The sequence below is a fragment of the Corythoichthys intestinalis genome, chromosome 7 (genome assembly GCF_030265065.1).
Source record: "Corythoichthys intestinalis isolate RoL2023-P3 chromosome 7, ASM3026506v1, whole genome shotgun sequence".
NCBI lineage: Eukaryota > Metazoa > Chordata > Actinopteri > Syngnathiformes > Syngnathidae > Corythoichthys > Corythoichthys intestinalis.
The window spans coordinates 46,363,852-46,376,451 of NC_080401.1; the positions used below are offsets into that span (position 1 = coordinate 46,363,852).

The following is a 12,600-nucleotide window of genomic DNA, read 5'->3' on the forward strand; positions in this document are numbered from 1 at the left end:
AGTTTCCAGGATATTTTTATTGACCTGCAGTTCGTCATTCACATCAATTTGACACATATTATAATAAAAGCCTTTTATTTAAAACATGTACAAGGCCTGCACAATGTATCGTTTGAACATCGCCATCGCAATGTGCGTGCGCGCAAGAGTCCTATTGCAGGACATGCACTAGTTTTTTGCTTGTTTGTAAGCCTGTAAGCAATATGCAATAATTCAATTTATCGCACGGTAAATACAACCAGCTGCGTGCGCGCGTGCGGCTGACGTGCTGTTAAAAGTTCGGCTTCCTTGTTACCAACTACGCAAAATGCATTTTAGTTCTGGTTTTAGTTTAGTGCAGGTGGAGAAAAAAAGAAAAGGTGACACTTACCATTGTAATGAAGATGTGAGTGATAGCAAAATATAAGCATGGTGTGTGCATCCATGAACTGGGACGTAGAATGCTGATCTCTGCCGGCGGTCCCCCTCTGTTCGTTAGTCTTTATAAGTTAAGGTGACCGTTCTTATTGTGGTAACATCACCTAAGAAATCGCCAGCTTCGTCAGGTTTCAAATCATTTATTCCATCAACTCGCCAAGTGTTCACTGCTGTTGACGCCAGGATCGAAACAGAAAGTAAAATAGCGCTCTCCCGCTCACCGTCAGCCGCGCGGTGCGTTCAGGTACAGCAAAAAAAGTCCGCCACATTAGAAGCCGATTCGTTACATTATTACAGGTACTGTACTGTATTATTGTTATTATTGCTATTATTATATTATTGTTATTCTGATTTTTATTCATATTTTATTTGTTTTGCTCTTTGTAATTGCTATTTCCAATAGTAAAAGCAGCATTTATGAAGGAGTTGTGTGGAGGAGTGTGGGTTTTTGGGCTGTGGAACGAATTATTGGAATTATAATGCATTCTTATGGGGAAATCCTGCTCGGCATACGACCAATTCGACTTACAAACAAGCTCCTTGAACGAATTAACTTCGTATGTAGAGGTACCACTGTGTTACACATGGAACGCCATAGCAGAAGCTATGAGGGGAAACGTTTTCATTTGCCTAGATGCTTAAATTATTAAGTGGAATTTTATTTTTCTTAAAACACATTTTATTTCTTCTGTGTTTCTGTGCAGTATTAATATTGTTGTCTTTTACTTAAATGAGGCATGGTCTATTGTTTTTAGTTGTGATTTCCTAAAAAGTATTTTTGAATTCAAGAGTAAACATTTTTCGCGTTTAAATGGGTGCACATGATCTATTAATATATACTGTATTCTCACAGTGCTATTGTATTTTTTTTTTAATTGGGGGGGTGCAATAATATCGCATATCGCAATAATTCATGAAATAAATTATCGCACACTAAAATTTGTTATCGCGACAGGCCTACTTGTTTGTTTTGAACACCTAAACTTATGTTTTGCTTTATCAAAGCAGCAAGTGTGCTGAGACATGGCCTCCTAGATCCCTTTTATACATAGCGATAGATCCCTTAGCCTGGATGAAACGGTATTATATGAATACAGGTAGTCCCTGGGATACGACGTACTCGACTTACGCGATTTCGACTTTAAGACGCAGGAGTCTCGTCCGCCATTTTGTCTCCAGTCGTTCTTTTTAGTCACATAAACAGTACTTTATTGTACCTGACAGTATCTTATTTTTTACTTTACTTTATTAATATAACATTTTCTGTCCACACGAAACGTGAAGTTGTTTAGTTTTACAGACAGCAAACAAGGCAGTTGTGCTTTTTGAAGCTTTTTACTACCTTCTAGGGGTGTAACGGGACACAAAAATCTCGGTTCGGTACATACCTCGGTTTTGACGTCACGGTTCGGTTCATTTTCGGTACAGTAAGAAAACAAAATGCAAAATCTAAATGTGCTAGTTGTTTATTACACACCTTTGTGGTTTCAACAATAGGAACATTAGCCTATACCAATACTTCTCAAATAGTGGGGCGCGCCCCCCTGGGGGGGCGCAGAGCGATGCCGTGCATGTGACCTCGGGGAACATGCTTTTTTTTTTTTTTTTTTGCCGTACTGGAATAAAGTGTACTTGCACATCCACTCAGTGGGTGGCAGTGGCGCTCTCATTTTCAGAGTGCGCGCAGTATTTTTGAACTAAGGAAGAGCACTGAGCATAGTGAGCACACACAGAAAACAAATATGATGACCAGTGTGCCGCTGCCGTTTTCGAAAGCCGTTTTCCGACCGGACTCACTCACGCAGCGACCCACTGTCTTGTCCGGTTCTCACGTCGCCGCCCGAGAAGTGCCATTTTCGGCTTGGGATCGTCACAGCGACCGCCCTCACCTACGGTTCTAGCTCGGCCGCCGAGAATGCGCTTTTTTTGTGCCGTTTGCCTTTTAGCTTTGACTTTTAATACAGTGGGTGATGAGGAAAGACCACTGTTTACTGTGTCTAAAAATAATTATCGCGGACAGCCAGAAGCCAAATCACTTAAGACGCCACTTAAAGACATTAGACCCCAATCTCATTGATAAGTCGCTTGATTGTTTTTCAGCGAAAACGTGCCGAATATTGCCAACAATCGTCCTGCTTTGTCAGTGTTATATCAGTAAACCAGTGAGCATTGTTAGCATGCTCATTGCAAAATAATTCCACACCATTGCAAAAGAGGTAATACTATGAGCAGCAAAAATAAAAACTGTCCTTCTGTCCAAGGTCACTCTTTTTTTCTTTTATTTTAGTTTTGTTTTTTTTCAGTCAATTTTTTTGGCATATTGTCCTCGTGAGTGAATGTTTCTAATCAATTTTAATTTGATATTATTTACTGATTTTATTACATTTTATTTTTCTGTTTCAAATGGTCAAAAACGTACCTTGAGTGTAGGCCTGAACGATATATCGTTTAAACATCGCCATCGCGATGTGCGCATGCGCAATAGTCCCATCACAAGGACGTGCGATAGTTTTTTCATTTCATTTTTTTAAATCCACAAACGTTTGTTTTGAGGAAGGAGCGGGAAGGAGAGCGCACAGCCTCTCATTCCCTCCAGCTCGCAGTCATCGGCTCCTCCCCCTCCCCTGCTACAGCGGAGTGGAGGGAGGAGGGGCCGAACAGCAGAGCGGAGGGAGGAGGGGCCGTTTTCAAAGTGAAAGCAAGCAAGCAAGCAACACGTTGAATAGGGAAGACTGTCTCCAAAAGTAGTTTTGGAAGTATTTTGGCTATCGACAAGAATATAAGGAACAAAAAACAGCCCTGTCGACAGTGCCTCGCCGTGGTTGCCTCAACAAGAAGTAATCCGTCGAACATGTTGGACCAATTAAAACGCAGGTATCTATGCATTCCTGCTACGAGCTTCTGATCAGAGGCTTTTTAGTACAGGTGGGAACATTGCTACGTGCCAACGTTCTTGTCTCCGGCCTGCAATGGTGGATAAACTAGTAGTCTTGGCCAAAAACCTATGAGACCCAGTTGAGAATTGCTGAGCAAGGAAGGTGGACGATATGCAGACAAATACATAACACAGCTGCAGGAATGTCTTTTCTTCTTTTTATTCATGTGACAGCTATCAGGAAGGCAGGAAATTTGGGAGTTAAAATGGTTCTGTTATTCATCAGTTATTTGCTGTTATTCAGTTCAATTATTTACAAGTTCAATTGAGTTGCTGTTTCTTTTATATTTAAATTAATTGTAAATCGTATTTTTCAAATAACTATAGTACAGCTGCACATCAAGTTTTGATAATATTTTTACAACTTTGTTGCAATTTTGCAGTTTTATATTGTTATATTTTGTGTAAACAACTCAGGGGACTAATGCACTTGCACTTTTATTTGACAGATTTAATATTTAAGTTCAAATATGTTGACAACTTTATTGTTGTTTTACTGAGGTTTTTATTTATTGTTATAGTTTGTGAACAACTCTTGTCATATTTAATGTTTTGTTCAAATATGTTTACAACTTTGTTGTTATTTTACAGAAGTTTTTATGTATTGTTATATTTTGTCAAAAACTTAGGGGACGAATGCACCTGCTCTTTTATTTGTCATTTAATGTATTTGCTGCTGTTGAAGTGTCAAATATTGTGTTCAATAAATTATCTATTTTGTGCAGACATGGCTTCCTGGATCCCTTCATAATAATACAGCAATCTTAATCATTCAGAAATGAAACGGTATTATATGAATACACTGTGGTCACGGTCTGTCATGCAAAGTATTTCCAAACAGCTATTCAAGTCATCTAGTGAAAATTTCTTTAAAAAAAAAAAAATTTAATTAAAAAAATAATAAATAAATAAATAAATATATATATATATATATATATATATATATATATTTTTTTTTTTTACTATCGCAATATAATATCGCAATATATTGCACACCTCAAAAAAATCGCAACAATAGTTTTTTCCAATATCGTTCAGGCCTACTTGAGTGTATGTTTTAGTTTGGGTGAGACTTTTTTTTTTTTTTTTTTTAAATTCAGGCAAATTGATGCGCGTCAAGTCTTCTCTGTTACAAGCAAAACAATGTTAATAAAGTTATACTTTATTATAAGTTCATCTGTTACTTTTTCTCTTTATTAGAAAAAAAGGACAATGTTAGGCAGATGCGTATTTATAATAGTAATTTTATAGACAAATGATACTATTTACAGTGGCGGCAGAGAGTTTGGGGGGGGCGCGAAACATTTACGTCTTCCTTGGGGGGCGTAACAGAAAATAATTGAGAAGCACTGGCCTATACAAAGCAAGAATTCTGCTCATAAAGTAGCAGGTATTTAAAGATAATCCAACAACAATTTGCCTTTCAGACCCCGCGTATTGGTCAGCTTTCTTTTTGAAAGAAAGAAGAAAAAAAGAAGTCCTGTGCTAAAGAGAAAAGCAATCCCAATGACAAAGATTTTAACATGTATTTTACAAATGAAATGCCTCAATGAATAGTTTTCTTATGAATGGTTTTTTAAAAGCTTTATTAGTGGATTTTCTCAAGTTAAAGCGCCACACAGAAATTCATAAATTTAATTGTGTAAGCAGGATCTGTGTATTATTCTTTTTAATTACAGGTGTTTTAGCTCATTTATTTTATTTAAATGGGCTATTTTATTATTTGTTTATATTTTATAAATGTGATGTAGTATTCATTTATATTGTATATTTCATGTTGTATAACTTTAGTTCCTATGAGAATATTAGTTCCTACTTGTTTTGTTGTGGTAGGAGGGTTTTGTATTGAACACGGGGCCGTGTTGGTTATTATTATAGCAGAGAAGACAGCAGTAAATCAATAGACATATCAACTGTGCCACGATCTACCACTCAAGAGATCCGATGGACTCAAAAAGTGGGTTACGATTGCATATTAGTTTGAAAATCGACCGGATCCACCTTATTTTTACATGAATGACTTCCGGTCTGCCCGATCCTAGCTACCGGTAGTAGTATGGACGCAGGAGGGTCGCGTCTCGCGTCAAATAATAAACTCTGCCGTTTTTTTCACGTGCGTCGTGTTGAGCCGCTTCTGGGACGCGTCTAACATGCGGCCGCACTGCGACTGGTGTGCATTGACTGATTGACTTTAACGGCCGCGTTTCACTGCGTTCTCGCGGCGACCACGTTGTCGCGCCGTTGACGTTTCTGGGTTATACTGTCCTACCGTGTTGGTCCTCATTATAGTAGAGAAAACTGAGTAAATATAATCTACACAAAGAAACTGTAACCCGATCGACTCACAGCCTCGAAAGTAAGAACGTCAGAAACTCGTTCGGTACGCCTCCGTTCTGAACCAAACACCACGTACCGAAACGGTTCAATACAAATACATGTACCTTTACACCCTTACTACCTTCACTTTTGACTATTTTTAAAGCTGTAACACACATATGTACTCATGTTCAACAATAAAACACTTGACAGAAATCAATTGGTATTCAACCGTCCATCTAGTCTGATCAATATGTAAATGCAGTAGATGAAATTAGCCTAATTTGCCTAACAAATGTCGCTTAAATTCTACGAATGCTTTTGTATTTACAATTGTCATAGCAAATCGCTCACACATAACTTCACAAACTGTAGCTGTAAACTTAATTACAAACACATACACCAATATATACTGTAATAGCTGAAACAACTTACAGCTTTATGTAGGCCAAACCAGAGCACAGCTGTCCTTTATGTCAGACGAGTCTGCTCGTCATTCATACAGTCCAGCCAGACCCAACGTTGCTACCAGAGGGCAGTGTATCCATCATAAAAAAATACAATACTTATGGACTTTTTGGATTACGTTACTTTATTGTACCCAACTTCTCATGGCTACTTTCAGCAGGATAATGCACCATATCATAAAGCTGGAATCATCTCAGACTGGTTTCTTGAACATGACAATGAGTTCACTGTACTCAAATGGCCTCCACAGTCACCAGATCTCAATCCAATAGAGCATCTTTGGGATGTGGTGGAACGGGAGATTCATATCATGGATGTGACCCAACTGTGTGATGCCATCATGTCAATATGGACCAAACTCTCTGTGGAATGCTTCCAGCACGTTGTTGAATCTATGCCACGAAGAATTGAGGCAGTTCTGAAGGCAAAAGGGGATCCAACCCGTTACGAGCATGGTGTACCTAATAAGTGAATGTATATTTTCATATTGTTGAATAAGATTGTTTCCATTGGGATACATTTGATCAAAAGCTTGTCATTGTGCTTCAATTCGATCAAAGGTTCTTGAATCGAAGGATTTTGTAACACTGGCAAAGATTGTGTTGTGATTAGGGTTGTTCCGATCATGTTTTTTTGCTCCCGATCCGATCCCGATCGTTTTAGTTTGAATATCTGCCGATCCTGATATTTCCCAATCCGATTGCTTTTTTTTTTTTTGCTCCCGATTCAATTCCAATCATTCCCGATAATTTTTCCCGATCATGTACATTTTGGCAATGCATTAAGAAAAAAAATGAATAAAACTCGGACGAATATATACATTCAACATACACTACATGAGTCCTGTATTTGTTTATTATGACAATAAATCCTCAAGATGGCATTTACATTATTAACATTCTTTCTGTGAGAGGGATCCACTGATAGAAAGACTTGTAATTCTTAAAGGACAAATGTGACTTTGTATATTGTGACTAAATATTGCCATCTAGTGGATTTTTATGAGCTTTCAGTAAATGATAATTCAGCCATTTAACTTCTGCCCAAGTGCATGACGGAAGGTGCAACCATGACTGTGCATAATGGTACCAATTGATATATCTTCTCAGCGTTAGGAAATAAAATAGGGTGTTAAGAAAAAGATCAACTACTATCTTTCTTCCTCACATTGCTTCCACGATATTTCTGATCGTTGAGAGAGGGATCGTAAGCCAATTAAAAAAAGGCTTTAAAGGCTGCCAAAATTCTCTCTACTCATTTTACGTCACCTTTTAGTTCTATGTATATGTAATACGGTGCCATTATAGATTGAACGCGACAATACGTGAGTGGGTAGTGCAGCGCATCCGTTAATTGCGTTAAATATTTTAATGTTATTACTGCCATTGACGCAATAAATTTGACAGCCCCACTTTAAGCCAGAACTAAAGACTCTGGATGAGTGTAAGACATTTTGTCTGTAACGTTAAATACAATTAGAAAGCAATTTAATAAAAAAAATATATATATATATATATACAGTATATATAATAAAAAAGGCATGTCCGATATTTTTTTTGCCGATTCCGATACTTTGAAAATGACGTGATTGGACCCGATCGATCGGGCCATCTCTAGTTGCGATCAAAAGAATTTATACTGTGAAGAATCATATCGTTAATGAACTTGGTGAGTTATTTCCCCATTTGACAAAGTTTGCGCTTAACCAAACATCTGGTTTATGTGATGAAGGTCCCTGTTTCATAGACACCTGTTGTTGGCAGAAATGTATACATGGAATAACTTCTCTCATCAGTTTCTCAACCTCCTTCAAACTCTGTTTACCTGCCTTGGGTGCAGCTTTTTTATTTTATTTTCTAAATGTTTCTTCCTTCTGTCTGGTTGGCTGCTTGTCTTGTGGTTCTACTATGAATCTTGTCTTTATGTGTACATGTGTGTGTGTGTGTGTCTGCTTTGTCGCTTTCATGCTGGGAGGCTTTGCTTGCTCTGCACACAGCTCTTTGTACTGTATGTGTGCACTTCTCTGCTCTGTTTGGATTGCTTTTCTGTGTGCGCCCTTCTTGGCTGTGTGTGCGCGAGCTTCATTTTGTGTGTTTAGCTGTATTTATACGTGCTCCTTGTGTGTGTGTTTTGGTGCTTGTGTTTTTTTTTTCTTCCTCCCTATTTCCCTTCTTTTCCCTCCATAACAACAGGGCCATCAATCAGAGGCAAGGGAGGAGGATGGTGAGGGAAAAGGGAGGAGGGGTGAGAAGTTGGCGTCATGCCAGGGAAGACGAGCTGGCACACTGCCCAGAGGAGAGAGAGGGAAAAGGAGGAGGAGAAAAAAGAAAGATAAGAGCGAACGAGAAAGAGGGCAGGGAGGGAGAATAGGGAGCAAGGCCAAGTGTACTGAAGGAAAACGGGGAGTGAGAAAGAGAGCAAGAGAGAGATTTGTGTAAAGATTCAAAAGTGAAGCCACGGAATAGAAGGATGAGAGTGAAAGAAAGGAAGATGAAATTCGTTGCTGATGTCATTGAAGTGCTGTGAGCCTCAAACACCAATCAGTGTCTGATTAGAGCGTCACTGGGTACAAATATTGACCTTTAACTATTCACACAGTGAGAATGTGGTCCAGTTTGCAAGCAGGGGGATTAGATAAGATTCAGTGTCTGTTTGTATAAAGACTATTCTCACAACAATTTAGGAGGATCTTTACACCACAACCTCAAAAAAGATGGAACATATTTTCTCGATGTACAAATGCTTGCCTTTTGTTTTGAATAGGAACAAAGCTTAAAAAAAAAATGCAAATAGAGGATGCACCTCCCAAAAATGCTTAAACTTGACTACAATATATTAAGAGTTTAAAACCTAGAACTCAAACAATTACCTAAAAATAAAAAAGGTTCATCAGTATTTGACACTAGGGCTGCAGCTATCGATTATTTTAGTCGTCGATTAATCGATGAACTAGTTAGTTCGAATAATCGAGTAATCGGATAAGGAACATAAAAAATTAAAATACCTGACCTGAACCTCAAACGGTATAAATAAATAAATAAATGAGGATATATGTACAACAAAAGAACAATTGGCTAACTTACATAACAAAAGTCTGCTAGCTTAAATGCTATTAAATGCCAAGGTTTTTTTTTTTTTTTTTTTTTTTTTACAGTGCTCTTAACAAATAGCTCAAACTCATATTCCCACAAAAAAATTGGCTAAATATACCTTTAAACTACATTACGAATGTATTAAAAAAAACATTAGCTCAAACAAAAACTTATGCTGGTCTTAACAGGGAGCAGCTGGATTCAGCCATGTGAAATTAGGCCGACTAGAGGTCTGTGTATCCACCCAAATTAATAAAACTAAATGCAAACACTTTCAAAACAAGCCATTACAACGCCACTTTAATTAAACGAATACTCGAAGCAGCAAAATTCGAATATTTTTTTTTCCAATCAAATACTCGAGTTAATCAATTAATCGTTGCAGCACTATTTGACACCCTTGTCTTTTCGTGACTCACAGGTTGACAAGGAAACGGGAATCTTATTGTTCAAAACTGCTTGTGATAGGGAAAAACAGATAAGTTATGGAATTCGCACCTACAAATGAGCTAAAAACAGCTGTCAGAACCATTCATCCATTCATTCATTCATTGATTTTTCATGCCGCTTTTCCTCACGAGGGTCGCGGAGGTGCTGGAGCCTATCCGAGCTAACTACGGGCAGGCTGTCAGAACCAACCCAACAAAATTTTTGTTCCCTTTGTGTTCCCCAGTGCTACGTATAAAGCATGTTGCAACTACCACAGATGAAAAGAACAAAATCATTCATTGGTGACGCTAGGAGAAAATGGGCATTTTTTTCCCCTCAGTGAATTGTTTATGTTCAACAGAAGAAAATCAGGAATTGGCAAAGGTTCAATCTACTCACACAGTTTATGATGGAGTAACCCGAAATTTTAGTAAAGTCACAGCACAATGTTGTTGATTGTGAACAGGTGTGACTAGGTGCCCAAGGCAATGTGAAGCAGAACTCCACCGCTTTTGTCCACCGGCGTCGCTAAAATCAACCATAATTGAAAAGTTACCAAGTGTTGCCTTAATCACCTGCCATTTTTCTTCTTCTATTCCTTTCGACTTTTATTTGTCCTTTTTCGTGAAGTAGACAGCTTACAAACTGTGGGCATGGGCTGTTCCTCCCTGCCTCATATGTGCCACAAAATAGCTGGTGACTAATATAATCCAGGTTGGAAATGACATTTTTTTAATATGTTGCCTATTTACACTGCTGGCCAAAAGTATTGGCACCCCTGCAATTCTGTCAGATAATGCTCAATTTCTCCCAGAAAATGATTGCAATTACAAATGCTTTGGTAGTAATATCTTCATTTATTTTGCTTGCAATGAAAAAACACAAAAGAGAATGGGGGGGGGGGGGGGGGGGGATCATTTTCATTTTACTAGGGCTGTCAAGATTATCGCGTTAACGGGCGTTAATTAATTTTTAAAAATTAATCACGTTAAAATATTTGACGCAATTAACGCAGATGCCCCGCTCATACAGATTTAAATGACAGTACAGTGAAACGCATACTTGTTGTGTTTTATGGAGTTTTGCCGCCCTCTGCTGGCGCTTGGGTGCGACTGATTTTATAGGCTTCAGCACCCATGAGCATTGTGTAAGTATTTATTGACATCAACAATGGCGGGATACTAGTTTATTTTTTGATTTACGAATTTTATTAGAACGAAAACATTAAGAGGGGTTTTAACACAAAATTTCTATAACTCGTACTAACATTTTTCTTTTAAGAACTACAAGTCTTTCTATCCATGGATCGCTTTAACAGAATGTTAATAATGTTAATGCCATCTTGTTGATTTATTGTTATAATAAACAAATACAGTCCTTATGTACCACATGTTGAATGCATATATCCATCTTGCCTTATCTTTCCATTCCAACAATAATTTACAAAAAAATATGGCATATGGTTTGAATTGCGATTAATTGCGATTAATTACGATTAATTAATTTTTAAGCTGTAATTAACTCGATTAAAAATTTTAATCGTTTGACAGCCCTACATTTTACACAAAACTCAAAAAATGGGCTGGACAAAAGTATTGGCACCCTTTGAAAAATCATGTGATGTGTCTCTAATTTGTGTAAGTAACAGCACCTGTTACTTACCTGTGGCACATAACAGGTGGTGGCAATAACCACGTTATACTTGCAGCCAGTTAAAACGGATTAAAGTTGACTCAACCTCTGTCCTGTGTCCTTGCGTGTGCCACATTCAGCATTGAGCAAAGAAGACCAAAGAACTGTCTGAGGATTTGACAAGCACAATTGTGAGAAAGCATGGGCAATCTCAAGGCTACAAGTCCATTTCCAAAGACCTGAATGTTCCTGTGTCTACCGTGCGCAGTGTAATCAGTAAGTGTAAAGCCCATGTCACTGTGGCTAACCTCCCTAGATGTGGACGGAGAAAAAAAAAATAGATTTCAACGAAAGATTGTGTGGATGGTGGATAAAGAACCTCGACTAACATCCATCAAGTTCAAGCTGTCCTGCAGTCTGAGGATACAACAGTGTTAACCCGTACTATCCGTCGGCGTCTGAATGAAAAGGGACTCTATGGTAGGATACCCAGGAAGACCCCACTTCTGACCCAGAAACATAAAAAAGCCAGGCTGGAGTGTGCCAAAACTTACCTGAGAAAGCCACACACGTTTAGGAAGAATGTTCTCTGGTCAGATGAGAGAAAAGTAGAGCATTTCGGGAAAAAGAGTTTACAGGGGAAAAAACGAGGCCTTCAAAGGAAAAAACACGATCCCACAGTCAAACATGGCGGAGGTTACCTGATGTTATAGGGTTGCTTTGCTGCCTCTAGAACTGGACGGCTTTATCGTGCGCATGGCATAATGAAGCCTAAAGACTACCAACAAATTTCGCAGCATAATGTAGGGCCCAGTGTGAGAAAGCTGGGTCTCCCTCAGAGGTCATGGGTCTTCCAGCATCACAATGACCCAAAACACACTTCAAAAAGCACTAGTAAAGGGTTTGAGAGAAAGCACTGGAGACCTCATAAGTGGCCAGAAATGAGTCCAGACCTGTATACTGTGGAGAGATCTGAAAATGGCAATTTGGTGAAGGCACCCTTCAAATCTCAGAGACCTGGAGCAGCTGGCCAAAGATGAATGGTCTAAAATTCCAGCAGAGCATTGTAAGAAACTCATTGATGGATACCGGAAGCGGTTGTTCACAGTTATTTTGTCTAAAGGTTGTGCTACCAAGCATTAGGCTGAGGGTGCCAATACTTTTGTCCAGCCCATTTTTGGAGCATTATCTGACATGATTGCTGGGGTGCCAATACTTTTGGCCAGCACTGTATATGTTCTTGATATGTTAGAAAACATTCTGGAAACGTAGTGTGAGAAATTTCTTTCAAGATATTTTTCCTTCAAAGCA

At 38.5% G+C, this 12,600-nt stretch overlaps 1 protein-coding gene across 6 annotated transcripts in view; it reads left to right on the forward strand.

Annotated features, from left to right (window-relative positions):
* tle2b (TLE family member 2, transcriptional corepressor b) overlaps positions 1-12,600 on the forward strand; it is a 215,457-nt gene that overhangs the window by 104,596 nt on the left and 98,261 nt on the right. The gene's annotated exons all lie outside the window — the stretch shown is intronic.